Source organism: Sminthopsis crassicaudata, chromosome X (assembly GCF_048593235.1).
Source record: "Sminthopsis crassicaudata isolate SCR6 chromosome X, ASM4859323v1, whole genome shotgun sequence".
In the NCBI taxonomy this organism is placed as follows: Eukaryota; Metazoa; Chordata; class Mammalia; order Dasyuromorphia; family Dasyuridae; genus Sminthopsis; species Sminthopsis crassicaudata.
Genome location: NC_133623.1, coordinates 43975481 through 43998539, shown reverse-complemented (window position 1 = coordinate 43998539; position 23059 = coordinate 43975481).

Sequence of the window (23059 nt, the reverse complement as noted above, 5' to 3'; positions counted from 1 at the left end):
CTTTTTGTTTTTTTATCACTTTTTTATCTGATTTTTCTTGTGCAGTATGATAAATGTGTAAATATGTAATAGAAGAATTGCACATGCTTAAACTATATTGTATTACTTGCTATCTGGGGGAGGAAGTTAGGGGGGAAGAGAGAGAAAAAACACTTTGGAACACAAGGTTTTGTAACATGAATGTTGAAAACTATGCATATATTTTGAAAATAAAAAGCTAAAAAAAAAACAGACAAAAAAGAATTATCATGGATCACTGCAATGCTGAGAAGAGCTAAATCTATCATAGTTGATCATCAATTTTTTTTGCTGTTACTCTGTACAATACTTCATTCAGTATCAGTTCATGTAAGTCATAAATGCTTTTATTTTCCAAAAAATAAATATGGTATTATTATTAGCAGGCTATTTCAGTGGTCTAAGCCAGAATTGATGGGCATAGAAAAGCTGGGAGAAGGAAAGAATCTGGGGTCCCTTCAGGCATAATAATGCTCAGTAAACAGGATGCCTGAAATTATGATAAAGGAAGGGAATGGGCTCCTTTTGTCTCTTCAGGTTTGCATCTGAGAACATTGAATAGGAGTTCTTCCTGAATGGCAGTTCTTCTGGAGGTTTGATAGCTATCTGTATCACAAAGGTATATGGGAAGTGGCCTTGAACCCCCAGTGTTTCTCCCCCTCCCCATACTTGCATCCCTTTAGATTGGAATTCTGTGGTTTCTGCATGCTGTCTCCACCTTCCTGTTGTACCTTTCAGAGCCCTTTCTTTTCTTGACTGGAATACAGCTCCCCCAAGCAGAGATTCCTTTTCCCTGCAGAGAAGGGGATCCATGTCTATTAGGAAGATTGGTCAGCATGTACACCACATATAGATAGCCCTCCCATGAAAGATTTGGGCCATGAGATCTATTTATCACTGCTTTTGGGGATTGTCAGTCAACGACATTTTTTTTAAATAAAATTTTTTAGAGGTCTAGACCTTCTAACAAAGATTGTATTTTTCAAGAACAAAAATGAAAAAGAAGAGAAAAGTGGGTTTAATTGATCAGTACATTGAAAAACTCTTAAAAATATGAACAAAGTACTATACTTGTGGACATCTCACTCCTGCAAATGATTAGAATTCTAGTGGCTTCTCATATTTCTTCTTTTAGATTTTGCTTAATTTTTGTAATTTTCAATTTTGATTTTTTTTTTTGTGATCTTTCAGTTTACTTGGTTGTAGTAGTATATACTGTCTGCTCAACAAGCATTTAAAAGCTTTCTAAATGCTAGGCAATGTGCTTAGCCCTTGGGATGCAAAGAAACATTTGTGTAGGAATTCCAGATAAAGGTCTACTTCCAAAGTAGATCAGTGCCTTGTTTGCAGATTCTAGGCTTAGGAGAGTTGCTGGAGACCCAGAGAAGTTGTGACTTGTCCTGGGTCATATACAGTCAGCAAGCACTGATTTAAGTGCTTACTCTTTGCCACACACTGTGTTAAACTGTGGGGATTTAAAAAAAAAAAAAAAAAAGTAATAGATCTTGATCTCAAGGAACTGACATTCTAATGGTCAAGGCAGCCAGTAAGCAAGTAAGTCAGAGCTCTGGGGGCTTTGGAAATTCCTGCAGAATGTGAAGTTTAAGAGCAAGAGCAGAGGGTCTAGAATGTGACAGATACAGAGGCTAGACATCCAGTGGGACTCAGTCTTAGGGTGAGTAGAGGCCAGGAAGGTATTGGAAGGTTATTGGCTAGGAAGATTCTTATTTTTTTATTTTTATTTATTTATTTATTAATTATTTTATTTTATTTCTTTCTGAGTCTGGGGTTAAGTGACTTGCCCAGGGTCACAGAGCTAGGAAGTGTTAAGTGTCTGAGACCACATTTGAACTCGGGTCCTCCTGAATTCAAGGCTGGTGCTCCATCCACTGCGCCACCTAGCTGCCCCTAGGAAGATTTTTAAATTGTTTCAAATATTTGATCCCAGAGGTAATATGGAAGATTTCCTAAAGTGGGGAAAGACTTGAGGCACTGAAACCAGTTACTGTGAGTCAGCTGAAGGATAGCATGACAAATCTGAACTTTATTTTGAACTCAGACACTTACCTAGTGACCTTAGATAAATCATTTAACCTCTGCTTTGGGATTGTAAAAGCCTGAAGTTCCAGGATCCTTTGTGAGGAAAAAATGAAATAATATATTTCTGAAGTGCTAAGCACTGTTTTTATGTAACTAAGTCAAAGATGGGGACTCTATTTATCATTATAAGTTGCAGGCTATTACAATAATCCAAGTCAGTTGATGGGAAGTAAGACTGACTGTGGAGATGGGATGATCCTCAGCACTGGGCATATGAGCTATAAGGATTCTCAGTGAAGGGAGTAGGCTCCTTTTGTTTCTTCTGGTTGTACATGAGATCATCAACTGGGGATTAGACTGGAGGTTGGCCTTCCACTTTGTGTTTCTGGCTGAGGGCTCCTGCTTCTCTCCATCTCTTGAACTGGAATTCAGTGCTTTCTGCATGCAGCCTCTACCTTGTGCCCAACTGGGCCCTTTCCTTGCAGTGGACACTCCTCACCCAAGCAGAATCTCCCCTTCTAAATCCTCTCCTCCCCATTAACTGTGGAAGAGGGCTCTCCTTGTGCTGGGAGAAGTGGCTGGCATATACTTCTCACTATCTCCTGTCTACCAGATAAGGGACTTAAGTCATAAGATCCATCCCTACAATTTAGAGATAGACAAAACCAACAAATATTTTTTATAAACCAGAGTTTTTAAGATGTCCTTTGTTTTTAAATCACCTTCATTTCTCCCAGTTATCTATCTGCTTCACCCTCCCAAAGAGCTGTTCCTTAAAAATTAAAATTTTCAAAACCAAAAATGAAGAAGAGAAAAAAGCAATCAGCACCCCTGAGCAATACATGGGAAAACTAAGTGCTAGGAGCTAATCACTTCATAAAAAGTCTTTTACTTATATGAAAGTTTATTATTATTAAAAGGCTCTTCTAAGAGCCTAAGCCAGAGTTAATGAGAAACGAAATGGGGAGAGGAGTTGAATGAGAATATCCAGGGCCCTTCAGAGCATAGTGACCCAGCAGGAGGGATATGGGCCCCTATGAGGTTAGTAAAGAGAACAGAAGCAGCCAAGAGGGAATTGGGCTGAGTATTTGAGATGGGCACACCTCATAGTGCCAAAGAGACGGGGCCATTCTACTCCCTTTGATAGGGAATCATGACTCTAGAGGCCACCTCCAGCTTCTCACCTAGCAGTTCCCTTCTCTGGGAAACCCTTCACTCAGCAAAGATGGGAGTAAGGCAGCTATGGAGAAAGGTAAATGAGGATGGTGGAAAAGGACTGCTTTTTTTCTCCTGTGGTAGATAAGGGCAGGGAGTGAGCCCTGGGCCAGAGGCACCATTTTCCTTCTTTTTAGGTCAGGGATAACATGGCCTCCATAGATCACTTCTAGCACTTAGTAAAGTGCTAGCACATAGTAGCTGCTCAATATATGCTTGTTCACTTGAATTTTTGACTCTCATCATCATGGCCAACAGACACAGACACACACAGACACACAGATACACATACACATGCACACACACACACACACACACACACACACACACACACACACACACACTTCATCCTCTCTCTAACCAGTTTTAAACCAGTACTGTACAAACTCCCCCAAAATTGTGTTAGAAACCAAGTTACTTCCAAAGTATCTCCTGGCCCTACTGGCAAGTGTTAGGTAAAAAAGTGCCCTTTGACATCCCTTTGGGGAGAGGGTCATCCATGCCTTTGAATTCTTTCTCCCTGGAGGAAACTTTGTAAGAAAAGCACCCCCTCTCCAATACCTTCTTGGCTTTTGAACTTCCTTAAAAGGACTGGTGTCCCCCCCAGTTTGGTCATAGTCCATAAGTATTTTACTAAGGGCTTGCTATGTGCCAGGTACTGCGCAAATTCCTAGGGATACCAAAAATAAAGTCTGCAGGGGAGGTTCATGTCAGCAATATATCTGCAAGTTATAGGCACGGAGAATTGCCTTGGACCTTTTGTGACTTTCCCTAAACCACACAAAACCAGTATGTCAGAAAGCATTGATTAAGGGCTGGGCACTGTGCTAGCCTACAGGGATGAAAAAGAAAGGCAAAATCTAGGGGAGAGGCTGGGGAGAAGGGGGAGGATATTTGGAACACAAGGTTTTGCAAGGGTCAGTGTTGAAAAATTATCCTTGCATATGTTTTGAAAATAAAAGGCTTCAATAAAATTTTTATTTTAGCTATTATTTATATTAGCTATTTTTATAGCTAAATAAAGAAAAAAAAAAAAAAGAAAGGTAAAAAATAGTATCTGACTTCAATAAAGTAACATTTTGATGTGAGAGACAACCTGGGGGACCAAGGTTCTGAGTATCGTGGAGGTGACCATAGAAGGTCTTCTATGGGTTTGAACGAGTCTTTAAAGAAGGCAGAAAATCTGAGAGCCAGAAGGGAGAGGGCAGAACCTGTCAGTCTAGGGGACAGCCAATACAGCTCAGGGCACGAGTGGAAAGGTAGCCAGGGACTAAGTCATGAAGAGCTTTAAGTGGCATATAGAGGACTTTACATTTGGTCCCAGAAGTAATAGGGAACCTCTGGTGGGAGGCCGGATTAATCAGTTGATTATTTAAGAAGCATTAATCAAGTTTCCAGATTAATCAAATTCCAGATTTATAAGCACATAGCTGCTCAGCCCTGAGAATATAAAGATATTTTTTTAGGCTCTGTTTGCAGGGAGCTTACAGTCTAATAGAGGAAACCACATTAAAGCCACGCTATACAAACAAGGCATAGAGAGAGTGTATTGGGGATAGAGAGAAGGCACTAAGATTAAAGAGGACTGAGAAAGGCTTCTTCTGGAAAGGGGGACCGAGGCTGAGATTTAGCAAGAAGCCAAGGAAGGCAGGAGGCCGAGATGAGGTGGTGGTGATAATGCTGCCTGTGATCTGTCACTAGAGGATTACCTATGACTCTGGAAAAGTTAGATGGAATCAGGATGTGAAGGATTTTTTTTTTTTTTAAAGTGGTTTGTTGCTATATTATTGTGTGTATGTGTGTGTGTGTTCCAAATTGTTCTCCCTCCCCTAGATAGCAAATAATCCAATATATGTTAAACATGTACAATTTTATATATATTTCCACAATTGATATGCTGCACTAGAAAAATCAGATCAAAATAGGGGAAAACATGAGAAAGAAAAAAACCAACCAAGCAAACAACAAACAAAGGTGAAAATACCTGTGTTGTGGTCCACACTCTGTCCCTACAGTCTCTCTCTGGATGCAGATGATTCTCTCCATTACAAGTCTACTGGAATTGGCCTGAATCACCTCATTGTTAAAAAGAGCCACGTCCATCAGAAGTGATGGTCACATAAGCTTCTTGTTGCTGTGTGCAGTGTTCTCTTGATTCTACTCATGTGAAAGACTTTAAAAACCAGAGTTTTATACATTTTCTTGTGATGATTGGAAGTCACTGGAGTTTTTAACAACTGAATGAGGGCTGGACTGGAGTAGGGAGAGACTTGGGGTTTGGGATACCTACCAGGAGGCTGTTGCAGTAATCTGCAAATGAGGTGGGGAGGGCATGTATCAGGGGAGTAGCAGTGCCAGAGGAGACTTGGTATGAAGGCAAAAAAGACTATTCTCAATGATTAATTTCTTATAGGGGATGAAAGGCAGTAAGGAATTGAGAATGACACCCAGGTTGAGTGTCTGAGGGACTAGGAGGATAAAATGGGGAGAAATCTGAGACAGGGAAACCATTTACTGCCGGTAAATAGTTTCATTGTGTATAAAATGCTTCGCAAACTTTAAAGTCTTATATATATGTTAGCTATCATTATAATACTGTTACAACATTCTAAGCTAACTAAGGAGGTGGCTCGAGGAGAGGAGAGAGAGAGACCAGAGAAACAGGGGGGACAGTGGTGGGAGCCTCAGAGCACAAGGACTCAGCAATGTAGTGTAATGGAAAGAGAGAGGCTCCTCTGGTCTCCTCTGGTTAGCCTGGAGACTGCAAGGAGTGGAGAGGTCACTGTGGAAAGGAAGCAGACAACCAAGTGCCAGAGGGAGGGAGCCATGAGTCCTGTTTCTCTTGCCTCCCATTATTGATGGGGAGTCATTGATTATGCATGCTACCTCCATTGTTTTGCCCAAGAGGGTCCTTCCCTATTAGTAACATCCCTTTCCCCAAGCAGAACTGATAAGGAGGCATCTGGCATCCTGGGCATAGCACAGCAGAGTGAATGGGCAGGCCAAAAAGGAGGTGATAGCTTCTTTTCCTCCTTTCCTCAGTTGGAGACCCAGTGGTTTCTACTACCACTTCCAAAGCTTAGCACATTAGTAGCTCCCCTACCTCTGGCACTCAGCAGCCTGGCCCTCTCTCTGTGCTTTATTCATCCAGAGAAGAAAAGGAGCTCCTTTCTTTCTTTAGCCCTGTCCATCAACTCCCCTAAATTGTTATGCCCATCAAGATGAACCACTCCTCCTTGCTTGCTCTCTGAAACCAAACCAGGGAAGGGTCCTGTTGAGATTGAAAATGGGAGAAGAGGGAAGACATTGATTATATATTGGGAGATGGGAAAAATGAGGGCACTGGCCCCTCCTTTCATCCATTTCCCACCTCCTATTCTAAGACCCAGTCCCAACTCTTATTCTAACATCTCTAGGTTTACTTGGAAGAAACAAAAATAAGACCCACTCCTCCTTTAAAACTACTACATTATAGGTCCTAAATAAATACCCAGTGACTTATTGGCTTCCAATATCTTGCCATAACATACAGTTAATCTCCAACCAATCTACCACATTGATGTCCAAGCTGGCCCTACAGATGAGTGCCATCAAGAAAAGAGATCCTATCCTTGTATTGAAGTCTTCAGGGAGGGCATCTGCAGAATGAGAGCCCTTCTCAGTTCCACTCAAACCATCAGAGAGGAAGGAAGGGATTGAAGTCTTTTAGAAAAAAAACTTGGAAGCCCAGAGGACTGGCAGAGCCACTTTCTCTAGCCAGGAGGATCCTTAGATTAAGAGAACAGAAAGTTGAGGGCCAATATCCACAGGGTCACCACTGGAAGGGAGGGAGGGAGGGGAAACAATAGAGCCAGATTACCTCTTTTTTTTTCCCCCAGCCCAGCCATGGAAGGAATCTCAGGGAAGCAGTGGAAAGGGGAGCTGGTCATTTCCAGGCCATGCCCACTGCCCCACATCTGTTAACCATTGCCAAAGAGGAGTACTGGGAACGTATCTGGTCAATCAGGCCAGAAAACATTGGCTCTTCCTTGATCCCTCTCCCCTTCCCCTTCCCCCAACCCATAAGAAACCCAAAAGGAAGCTTGGTGAGGCACCACAGTACCTCAACACCAGATGGCCTTCCCAGAAGGGACTGGGGTCACCATTTCCATTGTGGGGATTTGGTAACCATCAATCAACAAGCATTTATTTGACCATATATGAGGCACTGCACTAATTGTTGGGGATGGAAAAAACATCTGTTTGGGGGAGGTTCAGGTGGTGGCCCGTTCCCAGTGCAGAGCAGCACCTTATCTGCAAGTTAGAGCCAGATAGTGTCTGAGACCTTGAGAGACTGGGACTGCCCTGAGCCATACACAATGAGTCTATCAGAAAGCATTTATTAAAAGTGCTTGCTGTACATGTTTAACATATAATTTATTACTTGCTGTCTAGGGGAGGAGGTGGGGGGAAGGGAGGAAGAAAAAAATTGGGAACATAAGGTTTTGCAGGGGTGAATGTTGAAAACTATCTGTGCATATGTTTTGAAAATAAAAAGATTTATTTAAAAAATGCTTGAAAACAACTGTTTGGACATGTATAAATATATTGTAGTTAATTTATACTCTAACATGTTTAACATGTATTGGTCGACCTGCCATGGGGGGGGGGGGGAAGGAGGGGAAAAATTAGAACAAAAGGTTTGGTAATTGTCAATGTTGTAAAATTACCTATGCACATATCTGGTAAATAAAAACTATTAATAAAAAAAAAATGCTTGCTATGTGCCAGGCACTGTGCTAAGTACCTCAGAGATACAAAGAAAGGTTAAAAACAACAACATTGATTATATATTGGGAGATGAGAAAAATGAGGGCACTGGCCCCTCCTTTCATCCATTTCCCACCTCCTATTCTAAGACCCAGTCCCAACTCTTATTCTAACATTTCTAGGTTTACTTGGAAGAAACAAAAATAAGACCCACTCCTCCTTTAAAACTACTACATTATAGGTCCTAAATAAATACCCAATGACTTAGAAAATAACCCATCTTTAAGAAACTGGCATTCTAATGGGAGACAGTAGAAATAAATAAGTACATATGAGATATATCCTGATTAGATGAAGGGAAGTGGGGAGAAAGCAGAATGTGAGGTTTTAGCTGAGTCTTCAATGAAGCCAGGAAAACAGAGATGGAGGTGAGGGATCAGACTATGCCAAACAAAGAGAGCAGCCAGTACAGCTCAATGGTGAGAGTGCATGGAGACAGAAAGAGACAGGGTTCTGAAACCCTTTAAATGGCAAATATTTTTTATATATTATATTTATTTTATATTTATATTTGAGCCTGCAATTAATAAGAAGCCTCTGCTGGAGGATGGGTTAGAGTAGGGAGAGATTTGAGTCAGAGATACCAGTTAGAAGGCTATTACAATAAGCCAAGTTCAGTAATGAGAGCCTGAACTGGGGTGATGGCACATATGTGGGGAGAGAAAGGGACACAGGCTGGTAAGTCATGGGCCCTGCAGGTTTCCAGAAGCAATGCTGGGGACATGGGCCCCCATTAGTTTTAATGGAGTCTTATTTTTGTTTCTTCCAAGTAAACCTAGAAATGTTAGAATAAGAGTTGGGAATGGGTCTTAGAATGGGAGGTGGGAAATGGATGAAAGGAGGGGCCAGTGCCCTCATTTTTCCCATCTCCCAATATATAATCAATATCTTCCCTCTTCTCCCATTTTCAATCTCAACAGGACCCTTCCCTGGTTTGGTTTCAGAGAGCAAGCAAGGAGGAGTGGTTCATCTTGATGGGCATAACAATTTAGGGGAGTTGATGGACAGGGCTAAAGAAAGAAAGGAGCTCCTTTTCTTCTCTGGATGAATAAAGCACAGAGAGAGGGCCAGGCTGCTGAGTGCCAGAGGCAGGGAGCTACTTCTATTTTTCAACTCCTTTTAATAAGGATTTGGTGACCTCAAAGCTACTCTCAATCCTTAGGGCAGTGCCTGACATGTAGTAGGGGCTACCAACTTATCCAGAACCACCGTGCTTACCTGGTGGGCTCCAAGAACCAGGCAGGCTTCATCAGTAGATTCCTGCAGAAAAAGAACACCTTCATATCCATTGTAGGCTTCAAGGAGAAATATCCATGGAATATGGGTGAAGTTGCTCCAGAAGGGCTTCCAGATTTTTTTTCCCCACAAGAGATCAAATGCTACAGATGTCAAACTACATTATAAAACAGTAGACATCAAAACTATTTGGCATTGGGTACAGTATGAAAAAGTAGATAATGGAACAATTATAATTCTCTTAAACTAAATTCTAGTTCTCCTTAGAAGAGCATTAGAAGTACTGGAACTCAATAATCTATTATTCAATAAATCATAAAACATAAAGGCTTAGAGCACTACCAAATGCCATTCTTTTTTTTTTTTTTTTTAATTTCAAAACACATACAAGGACAATTTTTCACCATTGACCCTTGCAAAACCTTGTGTTCAATTTCCCCTTCCCCCCATCCCCTCTCCTAGATGGCAAGTAATCCAATATATGTTAATCATGGTAAAAAATATATGCAAATCCAATATAGGCATATGTATTTTTACAATTATCTTGCTGCACAAGAAAAATCAGATCAAAAAGAGGAAAACAATGAGAAAGAAAATAAAATTCAAGCAACCAATAACAAGAAGTGAAAATGCTATGTTGTGATCCATACTCAGTTCCCACAGACCTCTCATTAAGTATAGATGGCTCTCTTCACCATGAGATCATTGGAACTGGCCTGAATCGTCTCATTGTTGAGAAGAGCCACGCCAATCATTATCATATGCCATTCTTAATAATGCAAGGCTTTAATATTAAAGATCATAGCATTAAAAAACAAAAGAGAAACATCAAATAACTTCCACATCTATAGTAAGAGATGTATTATTACCTAAACAAGACATAAAGGCAATTACAAAAGAACTTGAATTACATGAAATTTAAAAGCTTCTGCACAAATAGCTGTAATGTAACTAGGTTAAGAAAAGAAGTGGTCAATCAAAATGAGAAAAAATCTTTGCATCAAAGTTCTGATAAGCATTTGGTTTCTAATATAGATAGATAGTTGTCTAAGATTATGAAATCAGTTCTCAAAAGAATCTCCAACTATAAATGATCATATGAAAGAATGTTCCAAATCACTGATAGCAGGAAGGGAAAAAAAGATGGCAATACTCATTTTTGGAGGTGTTGTGGGAAGATCAGCACATTGATACATTGTTTGTGGAGTTCTGAATCTGTAAAATCATTACAAAGCAATTTGAAATGATGCAAATATAGTACAATGTTCATACCTTTCTGATAAGAAGAAAGTACACGTATTCACCAAGATTAAACAAAATAGATTCTGTTGACTAGAAAATGGCTAAATCAGTTATGGCACATGAATGTAGCAATATCACTGTGAGATAAGAAAATACAAATGTGATGTATACAGAGTAGCATGGAAAGATGTATATGAACTGATACAGACTGAAGAAAACTAAAACAATATGCACAATGACTGCAACAATGTAAAAATATATATAAATGGTATGAGCACCACCAGCACCATACCTCCCACCAAAAGTAAATGTTGAAAAAAAGTGTTGAAAACACATGATCACGCACATGCGCGCGCACACACACACACACACACACACACACACAAAAGCATAGTTACATGGCTCAAAAGAAAAGATATGAGAAGATACTATCCTCAACCCTGCCCCTCCATTAGAGGTCAGAGATCCACAAGTGTTACATAGTATGATGATTTTTTTTCCCTGTCTTTTAAAAAATATTTATTAAATGGGTTGGCTCTCTGGAATAGATAATGGATAATACTGTGGAAAACTATGAATGATGTTAAAAACTAAAGACCTCAATAAAAAACTTATTTTAAGTTCAAGAGTATGACTTCAAAGAAGAAATGAGAAAACAACATCCTTTTGCAGAGGTGTGAAAAACATAGGTATGGTACATTCCAATTCTGGCTGGAGCCAGATTTTTTTTTTTTTTTTAATAATAGCTTTTTATTTTCAAAATATATGCAAAGATAGTTTTCAACATTTACTCTTGCAAAACCTCATGTTCCAAATTAAAAAAAAAAACAAGGGAGAGGGAGAATGTTATAAAATTATAAAGAATTGTTTCCAAAGAATTGATATGAGAGAATATCCCCACTCCATCCTTTTGCAGAATTAGAATGGGTACACTGAACATACTCTTTTATATGTACTACACACATATACATGCTTTTTTCATCATTAAAATATTAACTTTTGAGATAATTTTCTGGAAAGAGGAAGAGGAGGAATACTGGGGGAAATTTTAGTTATGTAAAAAAAGAAACCAATAAAAATTTTATTAGTCAACCAAAACAAAAGATCTTCATTACTAATACCCTTCCTAGTTTCTGACCTTCTCCCTTATTGGCCTTTATGAACTCTACCCCTGAGTTGCATTGGCAATCCTCTCTTTCTCCCCTCACCTCTATTTCCTTTTAAGCAAACACCAGCTTCTGGAGAGGGCCTTTCTTACTCCCACTGCAAGCACAGTGCCTATCCTGCTCTGGTTACCTTCATCTATACTGCTTAGACTTTGTATGTACTTAGTTATTTTGATATTCTTTCTCATGCTTGTCAGGATAATAGCTATTGCTTTTTATTTTCTTTTTCTGCTTTGTCTCCCCAGAGTTTAGTGCTGTGACTAGCCTTAGCAAATGATTGCTGACTGACTATTGCCAAATTCCTGATTATAGTGAGCCCAACTCATTTTGGGGGAGAGCCTCTTAGCTATGGTGGATTTGCTCAATGAGGCTGGGGAGTTGGTGGGAGGGGAGTAGCAGTACCTTCCCTAAGAGAATGAATGGTCAGGCCCTGCACCAAGGACCTCTGCCACAATCTCCTTGGGATGCTTGCCTTGACCAGGCTTGCCCTGGAAGTCTTCAGGTACCTTGTGGTGAGTCTGTGGTTGGCATATAGGTAACTGAGTCCCTCAGGGCAGGGCTTCTACTCAAGACCTCTTTTTGCCTGAAAAGTTTATAATTATAAAATATATTTATATATAAAATAGATATACAAATCAAACATTGATGATAATTTCATAATCCCCTACATTCAGTTATGGGACCCCATATGAGGTCTCATCACAGTTTAAGAAGCTGAGCTGTAGGGGTCTTTAGGCCTGGTGAAGTAGGGAGCCCCAGAAGCCTCTCCAGTGACTGTGGTAGTTTGTATCTTTGCCAGGTCAGCCTCTGTGTCTCTGGTGAGGCCCTGTCTGGGGCTTGGTGGCCTTGACCTTGCCCCAATGTGTCTTGGTTTTGGAGAATGCCTAAGACCCTAGTGGGCTCCTTCAACTCCCTTCTCTGCCAGCTAAAGAAAGGATGTCAAAGGTCTGCCTTTTCCTACTCTTCCCAGACTGTGGTGGACTGCCCTCAACCTCTGTTTTCCCCATTGCTCCCCTCAAGAGGCTTCTCCCCCTCAGCCCAGTACACCAGATGGCATCTTAAAATACAGCGTTGGCTAGACTTTTTTGCCATTCATTCACCCCGACCAACACACCAACCTGTCCACCACCACCACAACTCTGGAGATCAAAGAAGTGAGAAACTCCAACTCTCCCATCTGGCTCCAAAAATAAATGGGCCCCCTTACACTCATTGAGGGGGGCCTCGGGATTGAAGGAAACTCCAGTATCCTAAAGAATCCTACTCTCCAGAAGGAGAGAAGGTCAAGGTCAGCTAGAGAAGGTGCTCAACTCCTAGGATTATCGGAAGTTGAGCTGCAGTGGGAGGGGAGAAGCCTTAGGGTGGGGAAAGTTCCGGGGCTGGGGGGGGGAGGGAGGGGCAGGCCATCCAACAGCCATGTGACCCTATGATTCCTCCACGAGAGGGCAGAGCTGCACCACCTACACCTCTGCTCCAACTGACTGGGAGGGGGCGGGCAGGGGAATGGAGGAGCCTGGAAAGTCAGGATGGTAGCTTTTGAGACTTTGTCACTTGCGACACCCCCGCCCCAAGGAGCCCAGTAACCAAATGTGGATTCCATCAGGGGACACCCCAGATAGACACAGAGCAACCCAGCTCCATGAGAAGAAGCTTCTTGAGCTTCCCACCTCAGCAACCCGGAAAGGCAGTGGATACCTCTACCCCATAACAGCCATGGGGACCCCAGGACTTCTTGAGCGAGCCTGGCTACCTGAGATAGCCTAGGCAGCTGGTGCCAGGGATGAGCCTGACACCAAAGGAAGGGCCCTGGGCACTAGGCTGAGGCAGGAACTATTACTCCCCCTCTCCCCCCTAGGGAACACATGAAGTACCCCCACAGCACAGGAGCCCCTCTCCCAGGGACTGAAGTCACCAGATCCATCTCAGAGATTTGGCAGCCGACAGCCAAGTAGCTTATGTGCCAGTCACTCCCCGGGGCACTGAAGGTGCCAAGAAACATCACTCTATGGAGCTCCAGGTGAAGGTTTTCTTCCAAACCATAGCAATACCTTGTCTGCCAGTTCTAGCTTAAACAGAGGATGTGACTTGCTCAGGATCATACAGTCAATCAAGAAGCAGTAATAGTCAGGTGTTAGGCACTACGCTAAACTCGGGATACAATCCCAATAGCTGAAACCGTCTGAGCTGTCTAATAACTGACATTCTCATGGGCAAGACAAGTAAATAACTAGGCCTTGTTGCGGGGGTGGGGGGGTGAGGGGGTTATTGCATGATGGGAATGGCCTTCTGCAGAAGTTGGGGTTTGAGTGGAATATTCAGGGAAGCCAGGAAACTAAGAGGTGGTGGTGAGGGCTCAGACAGCAGGCAGAGAAGGTAGCCACTGAGTTCATGGAGATATATTCTATTCTATCAGGACTCTGCTCTTTGTCCTCTCCTATTCCCTCCCTCCCAAGCTCCCCTAGCTGATTGGACTTTTTTATAAAGAATCATTTGAGAGAGGTCTATTGACATGTGTCTCTGAGTCTCTGTGTCTCCATGTCCCCGTGTCCCCAGTCTCCGTGTCCCTGTGTCCCCGAGTCTCTGTGTCCCTGGAGACTTCTGATGTGATGAAGAGGATTATACCATATCATAGACCTTTTTGGACAGGAGTCTGATGGCCTTGGAAGATTCCTTTTTGTACAATGTCTCTCCATCATTGGAATATTGTTAGAAGTATTGATGTGTCTCCGTGTCCCCATGTCTCTGTGTCTCTGTGTCTCAGTGATCTTGCAAGTATCACCAATAGCAAGTCAACAATTATATAAATTAGATTTTTTTTCAGGATCCTATCATTAGATACCACTTCTTTCTTTCTTTTTTTTTAAATTAATTTTATAATTATAATTTTTTTGACAGTACATATGCATGGATAATTTTTTTTTACAACATTATTCTTTGTATTCACTTTTCCAAATTTTCCCCTCCCTCCCTCTACTCCCTCCCCTAGATGACAGGCAATCCCATACATGTTAAATGTGGTACAGTATATCCTACATACAATATATGTGTACCACTTCTTCCTTAATGGAATAGTTTCATGTCTTCAGAATTTCAATATTTATTTCAATAACAGCTTCCCATCTTTGTTGGGGTCACTCCTGTAGAATTATAGATACTTAACATTTCTCTGAAATCCATTCTTCTAAAATCTAGGGATTACTTCAAATTCTGCCCAATTTCACTTGCCTTTTCTATCATGAATTATAAGATAGAATGATTGCTGTTCCCAAAGGTTCCCATCATTCTACTTCAGCAATCGGTTCCTTCTTTCTTGTCAGAATTAGGCCTAAAATCACATTTCCCCTTGCTGCATCTGCCAGCTTTTGCAAAATGAAATTAGAATTAAGATAAGCCAAGAATTTATCAGGAGAGAGACAGAGAAACAGAGAGAGGCAAAGACAAAGTCAAAGAGACAGAGAGTGGGAGGGGAAGGGTATGGGAGAGAGAAGGACAAGAAGCAGAGAGATAGAATTTGGAAACCATAGTCACGTGAGGAAAGCCAGCTCCTGAACATGTCTATGATTTCCAGCTTGTTTTCCTAGAGATTTGGGAGGATTTCCCTTAGGGAAATCTGATTTAACTGAGATCTCCTTTTACCTCCTTATAAAGAACTCTTTTATTCTGTGTATTTTCCCATATAATCTAATCTGCATAACTTTTTCAATTTCTGCTTACTATTTGACTAGATAAATGGGTTTATTCACTATTGACTATTTGAGATGTTGTTTTGTGCAATGAGCAATTGTTGCTCAAACTGGAACCAAACTGGTGAGTTTATCCTAAAGGCTACTGACCCTCTCCCCTTTAATGGATAATGACTAGGAAAATGGCTTTGTTTCAAACCTATGTATCCCTAGAGAAGCTACATTTGATGGGGAGAGGGCAGTTGACAGATATTATTCTAGTTCAGTTCCCCTCTCAGAAACTGAAGGAAAAAATAGTCTTCCCAATGTTCCAGTACTTGGTGGGGCAGGGGAGTATTTGCTCCCTTTCCCAGCTATAACCCTCACTGAGAGTTCCTACACCAAAGTCCCCAACAGAGGTTCAAACAAACAAACAAAAAAACCCCAAAACAATTTGATACCCAAGATAAGTAAGGGGATAATAATACAGCACCTAATGGATTCATGTTATCCTGCTGAGATGAACTATATTCTGTGGTGCTGAAAAAACTTGCAAATGTGATTACTGAGCCACTGGTTTGGAAAGATAACATGAAACATGAAAAGAGTTTAAGAAATTTAAGAAGAACTGATATTTCCTAGATTCTGTCACCCTTTCTCCAGATATGTACCATTGAAATGCATAAAGGTAATATTAATGCTGAAGAGCATTTGGGTCAGCCCAGAAGCTCCGGGTATTTCCTAGTTTTGGAGGCTTTGAGAAGGAATCCTTACAGAAACAGCAATGATCCTGAGGAAGGGAGGATAAAGAGAGAGAGGCATGGTTCCAGACCCCATTCTTACCAACTGAACAGGAATTGCAGTGATAGCCACATGAGGACAGTGGAACAGTAGAGACTAGGAGGGGAGTAAGATGAGAAAATTTAAAAGGAATTGAGGCAATAACTTTACTACTCAGTAAATACAGTAAGTACTGTGCTTTTTGTTGTTATTGTTGTTGAATAATTTTTCAGGTATGTCCAATTCTCTGACCCCATTTGAGATTCTCTTGGCAAAGATACCGGAATGATTTGCTATTTTCTTCTTCAGTTCATTTTATAGATGAGGAAACTGAGGCAAACAGGGCTTAGTGAATTGTCCAGGATCCCACAGCTAAGTATCTCAGGCCAGATTTGAACTCAGGAAGATGATTCTTCCTGATTTCAGGTCTAGTGTTCTATTCACTGCAGCGCCCCCTAGCATGGGTATGTGGCACCTTTGGTGCTGATGCGGAGTGATTAATGGTAAAGAAATTCTGCTCCACTCGCATGATATTCTCAACAGGGAGTAGAGGAAGATGAGCCCCTATACCCCAAGAGAATGGAGAAACCAATAAAACGGAGTATTTTTAGGCTAGAAAAGAGGAAACTTCAAGGGGGCGTAAAGATTGATGAAGATATACCTTCGGAATCTAATGCTTATTGTGCAACAAGAAAATGGTATTTACACACATGTATTGTATCTAGGTTATATTGTAACACATGTAAAATGTATGGGATTGCCTGTCATCGGGGGGAGGGAGTACGGGGGGGGGGATAATTTGGAAAAATGAATACAAGGGATAATATTATAAAAAAATTTTATAAAAATTATTAAAAAAAAAAAAAAAGATTGATGAAGAGCTAGTATGTGAAAGAGAGGGGAGACCTGATCTCTTTCACCACAGAACTAAGAGCAATGGGTTAGAGAAATTTCATTTTGACGGAATATACATTTTCTTCTCCATTAGCACTATCCCGAAGTGAAGTACACTGCCTCAGGAGGTTTCGGGACATTTCCTCTGTCCTAAGAGCTGGGGCATAAGCTTTTGAATCTCCCCCATGCTGGCAAATCATTCTGTTTTGAGAGAAGATATGACTTCTGAAATATGCCAAAGTCATTTGGAGTCAAGGCCAACCCAATTTTTGTCAAAATCACGTGTGACATAATTAAGTAATAGAAGTGACTTTGTTGCATAGCTCTGAAGGCCATTCCCAAAAAGCAATTTCATCAATGGTTTAAGCTACTTTGAAACAGGTGTGCAGTCTCCCAGGGGGACTTCTTTATTTGGAGACGTGGCTTTGAATGTAGGCATTATTTTATGTATATTAGCATATCAGACTAGAAAGAAAGAAAGAAAGTATCCAGGAACATACCAGAATACTCCCCAAATTGCTGTAGACCTTAGCAACAGCTTTTGAACTTTCAAAAATATGTCACACCCACTCGAGGGCTACTTCCCCAACTCCCACTTAGATTGGTGAGTAGATCCCTAGAAGATAGCCACTACAACTTTCAGATTCTCAATGGATAACCCCAAGAGTTTGTTTGAGTTTCTGATATTGTCATTTAGAGCCCCCCCCCCATCAATATGCTTGCTGTGTTATCAGCCAGTAGCCTCAATATCCTTTTAGTAAAGAAGCTGGTAAAGAGAAAGTATAGCAAGAACAGTATTTACAAAATATTCTTCCAAATTGTTGACATAATCTCTTTCCTGAATACACAAGGTCCCTGGGGAAAGTTAGTCAGTCACTAAACATTTATTAAGTGCTTAAGGTATGCTAGACAGTGTGCTATAAGTACTGGTGAATACAACAAAAGGCAAAAAATAATCCCTAGAATCAAGACACATACATCCTAATTGGGAGACACCACGTAAATAACGATATGTATATGAAATATTTACAGAGAAGATTGGCTGCAGTCAGAAACAGGAAGGCAGAAAAGGTACTGGGAACAGCCAGTATAAAGGTGTAGAGATGGGAGATGGAATGTTAAATATGTATAGGAAGGTAATGTTTGACTGATTCTGCCTCAACCACCCAAAGTGATATTGTTCCCTAGAGGTAGAGAGTGGCTTGGATGGAGCTCCTTCATTATTGACCTGTATTATCCATAACTGGCTTGCTGTCTTAGCCAGTTATAGATATTCCCTTTATGGCACCATCCAATGATCAAAGAAATTTGTTCCTCTCTGTCTCGAGACCTGGCTGGCCCCATTTAGTTTAGACTTTTGAGTGACTCATCTGAGGTGTCGGGGCCTTCTGTGATTACGTTAATTGGGGTAAGTAAGCAAGTAAGCCATGATCACACTCTCACATTTTTACTTATGACAAGTAATTCATTATTTAGGTTTAAAATTTAAAATTCCATTTGTTTTCTGCCTGTAATGACTAAGACCCTTAAAATAAGAAAATAAAACTAAAAATAAAATAAGAAAAGCTGTTATATACAGTGGGAAAAGTCCAGAGAGCAGCTGAGCACCCTAATTTAGAAGGTCATCATGGTGCTTGGACTCCTTCAAAACAAAATACAACTTGAAAATAATAATTAATTAGAATAGTGACCTGTCAGATGGTACATTTCCTCCTCCAGCAGTTCTACACCCATATAGGTTCCTCCTTGGCCCAGCCCTGCCCTGCTCCATTCTCACCCTCACAGGGTCCTTCCCAGCAGTAATCTCAGTTCCCAGGATCTCTCCATGCCAATCAACTGACTAACTTTTTAAAATGTATGGGTTTTATGCTACCTGACCCTACCTCAGGTATCTACATTATTACTTATGGGTCTGCAAAAAAAAAACTCATCCTATATTTTAAATCTAAAATGGGAATGGAGGGGGACCTCCACTGAAGCATCATTTCACCTCTACTGCACATTACAAAATGGCTTATTTGAGGGAAAATACCTTATTGCAGCAAAGTTAGGATTGGCATACATTTGAAAGAGGTATTTGTTATAATATGAATGACATAAAATCAACTATGACTCTAGATGAACCTCTCCTTCCTCTCCCTCCTGCTCCCCGTCCCTACAACTAACTACCCATTACCCAGAGAGGAATTGAAGGCTGTAGAAATGACATGGCTTGCCCAAGATCACCCAGGTATTAAAGGATAGATGAGGGCTTTGAATCCAGGCCCTCAGATGATCACCCAAGAAGCTCTTCCACTATGTTTCGTACTCTTTCCAGAAAGTTCCTCTTGGAAAAGCTTCATCCAACTTATTGATACAGTATGTAGTACCTCTTCAAGAAGAGTCACATCTACTTCCGTTTGACTATGACTTAACATATAACATCTGTTCAACATATTCTTTTGATTAAAGAGAGCATGACTTGTGGTGAATTTGCATGCCTGCCAATACATGGATTTTTTTTTTTTTAATTCAGTTAGGTTCTCTAAAATTTTAATTGGAAATAATCTTCATCATTTCATTCTTGTACATGTTGACATTGCTTCATTTGTGAGCTTTAAAAAATTTTTTTATCTTTTGGAATGGATTTTCTAAATGCCAAAAAAAGTGCAGTATATGAAAAAAGTTATAGTGGTACCCATGATGTACTCATAGTGGGCTCGGAACATCACAATTTTTTAAATATATATATGTTATAATTATAACTTTTTTTTGACAGTACATATGCATGGGTAATTTTTTACAACATTATCCCTTGCACTCCCTTCTGTTTATACTCATTTCCCAGTGTTCCTTTTCTGGGTGTAGTTGATTCTGTCCATCATTGATCAATTGGAACTGAATTAGCTCTTCTCTTTGTTGAAGATATCCACTTCCATCAGAATACATCCTCATACAGTATTGTTGTTGAAGTGTACAATGATTTCCTGGTCCTGCTCATTTCACTCAGCATCAGTTGATGTAAGTTTCTCCAGGCCTCTCTGAAATCATCCTGCTGGTCATTTCTTATAGAACAATAATATTCCATAAAATTCATATACCATAATTTACCCAACCATTCTCCAATTGATGGGCATCCATTCAGTTTCCAGTTTCTAGCCACTACAAAAAGGGCTGCCACAAACATTTTGGCACATACAGGTCCCTTTCCCTTCTTTAGTATTTCTTTGGGATATAAGCCCAGTAGTAGCACTGCTGGATCAAAGGGTATGCACAGTCTGGTAACTTTTTGGGCATAATTCCAGATTGCTCTCCAGAATGGTTGGATTCATTCACAACTCCATCAACAATGCATCAGGGGACATCACAATTTCTAAAAGATTAAGAAACCTACTTCTGTAGGTTTTGGTCAGGGTAATATGGATAGAATGGATTTTCCAGTTTGTGTAAAGCTATAAGCAAATTTTTGGATCTTGCATTTGGCAAAGTTCTTGAGGGGTAGACAACTTTTCAGGACTTATTGGAATGGTATCATTTATAAAATTCTAACATTAAGACAATTGGTTAAATATATATATATATATATATATATATATATATATATATATGATTCAGCTCTCAGATGGGCATTTGATCTATACTACAATTAAGTGTCTGGATATTTCTAAATAGACAATGGAGTGAAGTTTTCATTTTCTCCTGGGATATTCAAACTGACTTTTATTGTCTTACAATTTAATGGACTGTTATTCCCATGAGTACTGTGGGCACTCACAATGTGGTCTGTACCAGTTTATTTTGGGGGAGTCTGGCTACCCAAAAGACTATTAAGGTTCCTTTCCTCACATTCTTTGACTACTACCCCTCCAAAACTTGGAAAAGAAACATTTCTTAAAGCTGAGGTTTGACTTCTGTCTAGGGACTTCCCAAAGGGAACAGCAGAAAGACACTACATGAACAATGTAAATAAAGTATGGGACAGGTATATATTTTCCCCTAGCCAAAAGAAGTACTTAACAAAGAAAATTCTCACAAGTTCTTTTTGACACAGCATGGAGGCACGGGAATACATACAGGGACATGGAGACAGACATGGACATGAAGACACACACAAATACATGAAGACAGACACAGGGACAGGGAGACAGACACAGAAACATGGGGACACGGGGACATGGAGACAGAGAATTGGAGAGTGAGTGTTAGGAAGTCCTGAGTTAAAATCTTTTTTTTTTTTTCCCCCTGAGGCTGGAGTTAAGTGACTTGCCCAGGGTCACACAGCTAGGAAGTGTTAAGTGTGTTAAGTGTCTGAGACCAGATTTGAACTCGGCTCCTCCTGAATTCAAGGCTGGTGCTCTATCCACTGTGCCACCTAGATGTCCCCTGAGTTAAAATCTTCACCTCAGATACTTCCTAGCTGTCTGAGTCTGGATAAGTGGCTTGAGCAGGTTTGCCTCGATTTTCTCTTCTGTCAAATAACACAGAGAAGGAAATAGCAAACCACTCCCATATCTTTGCCAAGAAAATGCCAAATGGGGCCACACAGTGTTGAACACAGTTGAAATGACTCAACAAATGCCCAGTGCTAAGCATAGTGCCTAGCTCATAGTAAGCATTTAATAGATATTTATTGGATTGCCATTGCTATACTCAGTTTCATATGCAATCTTCTTTTTCTGTTCTTTATAAAGGAAACTGTTGATGTCAGTAACCAAAATATAAATTTATTTGAACTCTTTTAGATGAGTTAGTTTCTAATATATCTAAGGACCCTTCTAATTGTAGATAATTGGATAGATGGATAAAGTTATGAAACACTACAGAAAATAGACTATTTATATTTTAAACCAGGTATTCTTAACCTGGAGTTCAAGGTAGCTGTGAATAGATTTTAGGGGGTCCATAAATTTTATATTTTAAAAATTATATTTTAATCTAATTGGTTTCCTTTTTATCTTACATATTTTATTTATGCTTTAAAAATATTACACTGAGAAGTGGTCAATGGGTTTTATCAGTTTGCCAAAAGGGTCCATGACATAAAAATGTTAAGAAACACTGATCTACATTATACACAGCAACAATAAGACTATACAATGATCAACTCTGATGGTCGTGGCTCTCTACAACAATGAGATGATTCAAACCAGTTCCAATTGTTCAGTGATGAAGAGAACCAGCTACACCCAGAGAGAAGATTGTAGGAACAGAATGTGGACCACAGCATAGCATTCTCACTCTCTGTTGTTATTGCATTTTGTTTTCTTTCTCAATTTTGCTTTTTCTTCCTTCTTGATTTATTTTTTCTTGTGCACCAAGATAACTGTATAAATATGTACACATATATTGGATTTAACATATATTTTAACATATTTAATGTGTATTGGACTACCTGCCATCTAGGGGAGGGGATAGGGGAAAGGAGGGGATTATTTGGACAGAAGGCTTTGCAAGGGTCAATGTTGAAAAATTACTCATGCATATATTTTGTAAATAAAAAGCTTTAATTAAATTTTTTTAGTTAAAAATTTAAAAAGATATATGTGGTATTGATCTAAAATGAAAATAAATCATTTTTAAAATAATATCTATTTCTGGGAGAAAAAGGATAGATTAAAAACCAATTTATTGAAATACTTGTAAAATAAAATTAAAATAACATTGGTATGATCAAGCAATAATTATCTATCTAGCTAAATACCTATGTATCATACAGTAAAATAAGCTTCTCTAAAAAAATGAAAAGAAACACTGATATAACATAAGAGAAAACTATTAATTCTTCTCTAGATATTCCTACAATATTAGAGCACCCAGAGAGTCAGGGATGAAGGATCGTCATAATTGGGTCCTTTCAAATATATAGGAAAACAAAGTATATTGCAAATGAATGGCATGCTTTCCTTTTGAACTAAGCCTGCTTGCGCTATTTTATCAGCTAACTCTGGATCTCCGTCTGAATTGGCCTTTGCATTGCCAGGGATCCACTAAGAAAACTAGGGTGCCCTCTGTTTTACA